We start from the raw sequence: 10,469 nt of genomic DNA, 5'->3' as shown, positions 1-10,469 counted from the left end.
TTAGATCCCCAAGATTATTTTAAAATGCTCAGAAAAGGAGAGAGCTATGAGAGTTTGGGTTCTTTTTATTTCAGAATCCTATTTAGAATGGTTGTGAAGTGAAGAACCCGGAATCTCCTTCTGTACAACTGTGTTTATTCACATCACATCCTGTACTCCCTTGCATTCTTACATCTTTCAGCAAACATTATTCACTTGTGATTCCCTCAACGGAGCTTTCCATTCCCTATCTTACAAGAATTCTGAATTTTCTTCTGGTTACTCATATTTCAAAATACGTTGACTTAAAGAAAATATAAGCAATATAATTATTTTGTATATCTGTATGTGTGCACGCATGTGTATTTGTATCTGTTAAAATAAAAGCATTACGCTTTAAGAAAACACAAATGCAAATTCACAAGATAAGATCATTGCAAGGATGATTGAATTAGAGCAACATTTGTTTTCTAAATGATTCAGTTTCCTTAAATAGCCTTTTGAATTAAATATGATTTTAATTTATACTTAAAATTACATGCTGTATAGAATAAATGTAGCATAATTATATATTATATGATTGTATCTTTATATACTGTATAATATATATTAATATACAATACTGATTTCCATAACTACTTATGATTGGGTCTGTTGTAACACGAAGTGCCCCTTTTATATCCTTTGGAAAACAATCCCAGAGCAATAACCAACATACTGGCCTTTGAAAGCAGCCATATACAGCTTATAAGTATTTATTAGGAGAGAGTTCTTTTTGAAAAAAAAGATATGTTTAAAATTAGGCTTAGAAGTGGCAGCTCTCATTTATTTAGCCCGGCTGCACAACAAATGGAACCTTAGGGAATGGAACCTGTTTTAGATTCAGCTGCAGGAAACATTTTTTTTTGGAGATGTGTCAAATTATGTGGAGAAGTTTCTAGCTTAATCTTTCAAAAGAGAGTGTGCCTCCGGCCCGCCCCCAATCACATCACCTCCTACCTTAATTTACTAAAGATAACTTACTCTCTATCAACCACCTATATGTCTTGTGAGTCATATTGATCTCAGACATGTGATGCAGTCCTTGGCGAAGATAAAATTGGTTTAATGGTATCCTTCCCCTCCACCCTGTATTTCTGATGATACTTAAGCATGCAGAGGACACCAGAGCCCCCGTTCCCCATCAGGAAAGCGTGTCGAGGCAGCTTACAATAAAGGACAAGCCTTCCCACAGCCTCATCAATACCTTGATAGCTCTGGGCTAATGGAATCTTGTGACTTTCGGTTCTCATTGATAAGAGACCCTGATGTAGACACTGATGAGTGGGACATTCTCTGTTCCTGCACACATTTCTCTTTACTGCTTGCTCCATTGAACGTATTCTCAGGATTAGGTCAAAACGGCTACGTTTCTGGCTGTGATTCTTCTTACGAAGTGGAAAGAAAAGAATGTATTTTGTTTGGTGATCGTATGCAGTTTTTTCCCCCTCATTCTGCTACAAAATTAGAGGGGATTGCCCCAAACCTAAAAAAGGTTTGCATTCTTACGTGAAAGTGTTGTCATCAGCTCCAGATCCATTTCTGCAAGGATTCAGGCAGCCTAGGTTTTCTTTTAATAATAATAGGTAACTTAGTGAGTGGTTACTATATGTGAAGTGTATTCTTAGGCAGTTTATATATATTACCTCACTTGGTCTTCCCAGCCCCCTGAAGGGATTGGTGGGAAGTAATGTCATGCACATTTTATAGATGTGGACTGAGGCTTAGGGAGATTAAACACTTGGCTCAAGGTCAGCAGCCTAGTGAGTGGCAGATGAGGACTCAAATCCAGCTCTGCCTGACGCTGAGGCTTGTGCCACTCACCCTGCCTGAGTGAGCTGATTTTCAGGGGCATTCTGTCTCAGGTGAGTGTTTTAATCTCGATTAACACTGTATTCTGCGAATAGCAAGAATTTCTTGACCAATTTCTTGATCGATTCTCCTCAGGGGGTTTCTACTTCATTCATGTCAAGAACTCTAACCAAACAGGATGGTATTAAGCCCCATTCTAAGCCTGTGCCAGTCCAAAGATGGTTAAAAGGTCAAACCAAGAGATCTAGTAAAATTTCATCTCACAACTCCATTTTGGAATATTCTTAATACATGGGTCTTGAATAACACCTATCATTTCTGCTTTTTAAATACCTCTGCCTTATAGAAAATTACCAATATTTACCCCTCAAGGGCTGAGGATCATGGAGTTACTGATTTATAACTCTTCTAGTCTTCATTTCTGATAATACTTAATGATTTAACTTCTTTGGTTGATTTGATCTTACTTATTTCTCTCCCTGGCCGAAATAACTGCTTTCACAGCATGTGATGAGACACTATGGAGATAGTATTTGGAACACTAAATGTGGATTGAACACCTAAGGAGGAGGCCTAGTGAAGGTCATTGGAAGGACATTTGAAGATGAGAAAATTGTGAAAGGCCTTTGCAAAATGTTACCAGGTACCTTGGAATATAAACTTGGGCTACTTGGTTTTATGCCACAATTTGCCTTTGCTCTTTCTCTGGGGTCCTATTAATTCCTTTGCTTATTTACAGACATTAGATTCCCAAAGGATGTTCAGAAGTACCAAGTGATTCACTGCTATCTGTTGTGGGGGGTATATGCTGACTCATTGTTCCTCCCTATGGGTAGTTACATTTCAATTTATAAAAGTTCATAAGTGAAGGAGCTTCTGCAACAACCTGCTTGAGTTGAAAGCCTATCACTATAAGAAACTATCTGATACTGCTCTTTCATGGAGAAGATGCCTCCTACTTTCTTTTAGTAAGAGAAAAATCTTGACCTTTTTCTAATGATAGGTTTTCTCCAGGAGCTTCTGTATAACAGATGTTTGATCAACAGTTAATAAAGATCCTCGAGCAGAAAAAAAATGATTTAGGTGCCAACAAATAGATGGTTTGGGGAATAAAAGCATTGCTTATAGGAAATGGGAAAAAAAATTCTGAACGAGAGCTTTGAGGGAGACATTCATGGGAAAGGCTTTTTGAGTTAGCTGCCCTTGGGAAACTGCTGTCAAGTCTCATTATCGCCACTGGGTGTCACTCCAGGCAGCCCCTTAGCAGCCGTCTAGTCAAGGTTAAAGTACTGTAAGGGAAACACTCAGCTAAACAAACCAAAGGAAAATAATGGAAGGAATAAAAAAAAGTGTCTAACTGTCTCAACATATAGTAGGATTTTGAGTGAGAGGGAAGAAAAGCACAAGGCTAAAACATGGCATCAGGTGACATTCTCTTTTGGAGTGCGGCTGCCATCACTCCCAGCGGGGGATTTTTTTTTTTTTTTTTTTTTTAAATCAGAGGACGTACCATCCTGATCAGCTGGCTGAGGAGAGAGCACAGTTAGACCAAAACCCAACTAGATTTCCAACAACGTATTAATATTTTTGAGGATTTTGATCCATATGACTGAATTGCTTCTCCAGAAAGGTCACATCCAACACTAAAAGGGAAGCGCTTTCCCCCATCCGTCTCTTTGCACAGTCAGCAGTAGGCATTCTTAGTAAACTTCAAAAGAGCTGTGTACTTCAGGATGAGGAGGCAGGGGAAAAACCTGACTGGGTTTCTTTTTGGAGTAGGTTAAGGAAGATGAGAAATGCAATGTGGAGGCTCCCTTCTTGTGGAGTGAGGGGAAAATGGGGTAGGCTTAAACCTGCCTTTAGGTACCATGTGGGGTGGTGTGAGTCCCCAGGTATTTTATACTGGCATAAGTCTCCAGTCCTTCAAGTGTTTTTACTCAATTCCTTTGGAGCCCATTTGAGAGTCTTGTTTTTGCCTCCCTTTTCCTGTATCACTCCACTGTATTGACATGAAGACCATGAGTAATTTGAAGCTGCAGATGGGAAACAAGGACCTTGACAATAGGAATCTTGATCTCCATTGCCCAAGAGACAGGAGGAAATGAGGAATCCACAGCTTGACTACAGTAGGAGTCATGTGTTTCTAGAATTCCAAGTTGGCAGTGTCTTCACTTAGGAATGCTTTTGGCTGCACGTAACAGGAAAACTGAACAGCAATGACTATTTTAATGTAGTCATTTATGAACCCACTTAAAAAGAAGACTGGAAGTATTTGGTTGCTCGTGTTGGTTTGACTGCTTTCCAGTGTTATCATGGACTCTGGCTCTTTTCATTCTTCTGCTCTGCTATTCTTGGGTGTTTCTGGCTCCGTGCTTTTTGTCTGCTGGTCACAGGATGGTTACCATTCATGTCTGAATCCAAACAAGAAGTGGGAAGTAGCAGTGGAAGAAGCTTTCCTCTTGTCCCTCTCTTGGTGATGAGGAGGAAAATTTCTTTCTGAAGACCCAATACACTTGTGCTTACTTGTAATTGGTTGGAATCATGTCACATGGTGACTTCCAGCTGGCAGTGAATTTTTTCACTTTCTCCGGTAGTGTGGATTGAAAGGGCTTGTGAATAATTATTGAGTCAATCAACCAAGAGTGTCTGTCATAAGGTTTGGAACACGTTTTCTAATTGATAGAAACATTGTTTTATATGGTGGGAGAGTTTCTACAGCATTATAGGTGAGTTAGTAAGTTTAACCTAACTCTTGTCTGATGATAAACACATTCTGAATTTCACACTGGACATAAAAAGGTACCACTGGAAAAAAGTTTGCTTATAAATTGGAGACTATCTGTAGCTTATTACTTTTTTCAACGTTTATTTATTTTTTAAGGAGAGAAAGAGAGAGAGTATGCATGTGTGTGTGAGTGGGGGAGGGAGACAGAGGATCCAAAGACAGCAAAGAGTCCAATGCTGCTAGAACTCATGAACTGTGAGGCTCATGCTCCTGACCTGAGCAGAAGTTGGACATTTAACTGACTGAGCCATCCAGGCACCCCCGTAGTTTATTACTTTTTAAAATTTAAGATAATGAAATTACTCTCTAAAACCTTTTAAAAAGGTTATTAAGTTTTATGCTGTCAAAATATTTAAAATACATATGTTGATGAATTTTTTTATGAGTGAAAAGGAATATATGGAATAATTCTCCTGGGATTAAGATATAACGGCATATGGAAAATCTTATTTAGTCCCATTGTGGAGGCACATTAAAAAAAAAAAATCCCAAGTGAAATCTCGATTCTCTTCTGCACTGAAGAACTTGGTATCTAAATAAGATTCTTTAAAAAACTATAGCTTCAATTATTTGACGGTTTTAGGTTTATACATCCAGGCCTCCTCTCTGAAAGTTCTTTTCCTCCTGGGTAATCTGAGTAACTGTTAGCATGAATAGTGAGACATTGGGCTTGAGAGGAGAGGTTCGGTTTTTCTCGAGGATGAAAACTGAGTAAACATTTATAATCATATATTCCAATTTTCCATAGATGTTTCTTAAAAACTAAAAATAAATGCATCGATTAAATCATTTTAACCTATTATGTACAAGAACACTGTTAGCATGTCTGTGCTACCCAAACCGATCTACAGATTCAATGCAATATCTATCAAAATACCAATGGGATTTTTCACAGAAATAGAACAAAAAATCCTAATATTTGTGTGGAATCACATAAGATCCTGCTTTGGGTAAAGCAATCTTGAGAAAGAACAAAACTGGAGCTATCACAGTCCCGGGTTTAATGTTACACTACAAAGCTATAGTCATCAAAACAGTATGGTACTGGCACAAAAATCGACACATAGAACAAATGGAACAGAGTAGAGAGCCCAGAAATAGGCCCATGACAAAATGGTTAATTAATCTATGACAAGGAGGTAAGAATATACAGTGGGAAAAAGACAGTCTCTTCAACAAATGGTGTTGGGAAAACTGGGCAGCTACATGCAAAAGAATGAAACTGGACACTTTCTTACACCATACACAAAGATGAACTCAAAATGGATTAAGGACTTGAATGTAAGACCTGAAATCATAAAACTCTTAGAAGAAAACATAGATGGTAACCTCTTTGACACAATTTTGGTGAAGATTTTTTGGATTTGACTCTAAAGGCAAGAAAATAAAAATAAATGAATGGGACTTCATCAAATTAAAAAGCTTCTGCACAGTAAAGAAACCATCAACAAAACGAAAAAGCAACCTAGTAAATGGGAGAAAATATTTGCAGATCATATATCCAATAAGGGATTAATGTTAAAAATATATAAAGAACTTGTACAACTCAATAACAAAAGAACAAAAAATCCTATGAAAAAATGGACAGAGTTTCTGAATAAACCTCTTTCCAAAGAAGACACACAGATGGCCAACAGACACCTGAGAAGATGCTCCACATCACTAACCATCAGGGAAATGCAAATCGAAACCACAATGAAATATCACCTCACACCAGTCAGAATGGCTAGTATCAAAAATACAAGAAATAACAAGTGTTGGTGAGGATGTGAAGAAAAAGGAACCCTCATGCTCTGTTGGTGGGAATGTAAATTGGTGTAATTGCCATGGAAAACAGTATGGAGGTTCCTCAAAAACTAAAAATAGAAGTACCATAGAATCCAGAGATTCTGTTTCTGGACATTTAGGAAACAAAAAAATACTAATTTAAAAAGATTTATGCATCCCTATGTTTACTGCAGCATTATTCACAACAGGCAAGATATGGATACAATGTAAATGTCCATTGATGGATGAAATGGAAAAAAGACGATGCAGTGTATATATATCAATATATATAGGTAATATTATATTATGTATTATAATGTAACATAGAATATTACATATATTATATATTAATATATATGCCACATCATATATATATACACACACCATCACATATATACCATGTATTTTGTATATATGTATGTGTGTATATACATATATAAGTGTATATGTACATATAATGGAATACTATTCAGCCATAAGAAAGAATGAGATCTTTCCATTTGCCACAACATGGATTGACCTAGAGGGTAATGACAAATGAAATAAGTCAGACAGAGAAGGACAAATACCATATGACTTCACTTATATGTAGAATCTGGAAAACAAAACAAATGAACAAATAAAAAAACAACAACAAGAAACAGAAGCAGACTCATAAACACAGAACAACCTGGTGGTTGTCGGGGGGCGGGTGCAGGAGGAGAGGTGAAATAGTGAAGGGGAGTGAGAGGTACAAACTTACAGCGATAAAACAAATAAGCCATGGGGATGAAAAGTACAGCATAGGGGCTATAGTCAATAATATTGTCATAACTTTGTATGGTGACGATGGTAATTCCACTTATGGTGGTAAACACTGAGTAATGTATAGAATTGTTGAATCATTATGTTGTACATATGAAACTAATATAATATTATATGTCAACTATAGTTCAATTAAAAATAAAAAAAGAAGTACATTAATTTAAAAATTGAAATGCAATTTTCATCTAAAAAAAGAAAAACAGAGTGAGAGGAAAAGAAATCAAAGGTCCTCGATAGCACTGTTGAACTGCTAAATCAGACCAACACTGAAGTCTTCTGTTTCTCTGAGCGTTCCAGTTACATGAGTCAATAAACAATAAATCCTTTTTATTATTAATAAAAATGAAAATAAATATATACGAACAATCTTTAAGTTGAGCAAAATTAAATTGAATGTAAGCATCTTAGTAGAGTAATGCCTTGGGTCATTAAATCTTTAATGTTCCCTCATAGAACTCTTAGGAACTCTTAGGAAGTTTGTGCACATACTCTGCCTTCTAGAAGACTTCACTCATTCAAAGAAAATATGTTTAACCCCTGTTTTGTGTCAGGCACTGTGCTGGGTTATATGGGATATAAGTTATACTGTGTTTATGCTCTGTGTTTATAAATCAACAGTGAGTCAAATAAAACAGAATTGGGAGTCAATAGAATGAGTGAGCTAGGTGAACACATAGAAGGCTTGAGCACCTAGAAGGACTGTTTTATGGAGCAATTTATGTGTAAGAAAAGTCCTGAACGAAGGGTGATTTTCAGGTAAATGCTGGAGACGGCAGGGGAGTGATGGCTAAAGATTGTTCTAGGGAGAGGGAACAGCATATGGGAAGGTCTGGTAACTGTAGGACGGACTTTGGAGTTTCAAACAGTGGAGATACTATTTTTTTTTTTTTTTGAATGTTTATTTATTTTGGGGAGAGAGACAGAGAGAGAGAGAGAGAGAGAGAGAGAGAGATCAAGCAGTGGAGGGGCAGAGAGATAGGGAGACACAGAACTGAAGCAGGCTCCAGTCTGTGAGCTGTCATCACAGAGCCTGACGCAGGGCTCAAACTTGTAAACCGCGAGATCATGACCTGAGCTGAAATCGAACGCTTAACCCGACTGAGCCACCCAGGCGCCCCAAGATACTATTCTTAATTGTAGCTTTTGGGAATGAAACATTAAATATGTTTTCCTGGCACCACTGATTCTCCTTGAAACGATAGTTCTCCACTGTTTTTGTATCTGGAAGAGAAGCTCTAGACTCCTGATTCCTTTTCTAAAGGAGAGCTCACCTCACGGCATATCATTCCAGTTCTGTCAAAATCCCCTTGAGAAACTATGGTTCTGGATCCTTAATCACCTTAATTCCTTTCTCCCAATCAATGGTTACTTTATTTAATTTTTAAAAAGGATATTAATTTGTTGGCCTGTCACATTCTAGGAGTTTTCTTTTTTAAATCACGTAATGTGTGATTTCTGAAGGACCAAACTTTCTTTTTCCTTGAACTCCAAATATCAGAAACCTCAACTGAACAAGAGAAGAACACTTTATTTTTTTTTATTTAAAAAAAAATTTTTAACGTTTATTTATTTTTGAGACAGAGAGAGACAGAGCATGAACGGGGGAGGGTCAGAGAGAGGGAGACACAGAATCTGAAACAGGCTCCAGGCTCCGAGCTGTCAGCACAGAGCCCGACGCGGGGCTCGAACTCACGGACCGCGAGATCTTGACCTGAGCGGAAGTCGGCCGCCCAACCAACTGAGCCACCCAGGCACCCCGAGAAGAACGCTTTAAAAAGAGATTTGTATCGTAGTTGCCTTAACTATATCACTGATGGAATTTTGGTTTTTTCTCTTTATTGTCCACTTTGAAACCTTTTACAAATTTTGATATTTTGGAAGTGATATTTTGGAATTACAAATATCTTGCTTAGTCACTTCAGCAATCTTACCAATTTAAGGCATTAGATGTAAAAGGAGTGCAAGACAGGAATAGACTAGAAACTCTGCTGTCGTGAATAATATATTGATGCTTCTAGATGCACAAAGAAGTGTGTTGAAGACACTCTTTCCTTGAACATTGGAGTTTATTGAACATTTTATAAAATCAGAGTTTCATAATACAACTTCTGAAAAGTCTAAAGAGAAAAACGCTCACATTCACTGATTCATGTTTTTAGAAGTTATTAAACATATCGGATGTTTGGGAAGTAATATAAAGACCCCAAATAGGGGTTGAGCATAAGTCATAGAGTATAACGTAACTCACATGGATGTGGTAACTCTTGCAAGAGAATGTTAAACATGACCCAAACCTAAAAGACAAAATCAAGCATTTTGCAAAGGTGGTGTGGGGGAGGGTCCAGGATCCTAAAATGGAATCAGAAAAACCAAGTCAGCCCCAACATATTAGAACAAGAAGAGGAGAAGGTGGCATTTTGTCATTTTGGGAGAGAGAAGGGAAAACATTGTGGCTAAATACATTAAAATGCTTACTTGACAGGCAAGCATTGATAAAATCAAATAAAAGCAAGCAGATTTTGAATAAACTATGCTCAGATTATCTGACAATTTTATTAAAGAGCTATGGGAAATTCAGTTGCCCGGAGAGTGGCCGTCTGAAGTGCGTCTTATTTTGAATAAGCCAATATCAGCTTAATAAGAGTTGACTGGAAATGTTTGTCACATGACAAATGGAAACGATTTTTCCTTTTTGGAGTGTTTTGATGAGCATCAAGGAAGAAATAGAACAGAATGTTGAATTTTCATACTCTTGAGCCTGGATGAGAGATGCTATAGCACTGGCAGGTTCTGGGTAAGTGCTTTCAATTAGATTTCAGTTTGTCACGCCCAGAAGCCACTTTTTCTTGGGTCTCATAATTTCATATCCCTGGTATTGCTGGGATGTTCTGCTATCTGGGTCACATTACTGGCACACAGGTTTCGCTAATGTTAAGAAAATGTTGAATGTATGATTACTGATGCCCGTGGCAAAACTTAGTATATTCATGCCCATAATGTTATATATACCAGTGCTTCTCATCAACTTCGGGCATTAGAATTACCTAGGCAGGTTTTAAAAATGTGAAGTCTGAGTTCCATCGTAGACCAACTGGATGGATCTCCAGAGCCCCAGGTTTGGGCTTGGTCTCAGCATTTTCGAAAATCTTTTCAAGTCATTAACTGCCATATACTGTGCCTAAGAATGCACATATCTCAGCTACCAAAGTCTTTTAAAAAGTGTGTTTGTGGGAAAACTGTGTAAGTAAATATTGCATGCTCATATGCAACATGCATCCAGAAC

Source organism: Acinonyx jubatus, chromosome B1 (genome assembly GCF_027475565.1).
Source record: "Acinonyx jubatus isolate Ajub_Pintada_27869175 chromosome B1, VMU_Ajub_asm_v1.0, whole genome shotgun sequence".
In the NCBI taxonomy this organism is placed as follows: domain Eukaryota; kingdom Metazoa; phylum Chordata; class Mammalia; order Carnivora; family Felidae; genus Acinonyx; species Acinonyx jubatus.
This window is presented reverse-complemented; position numbering follows the sequence as displayed.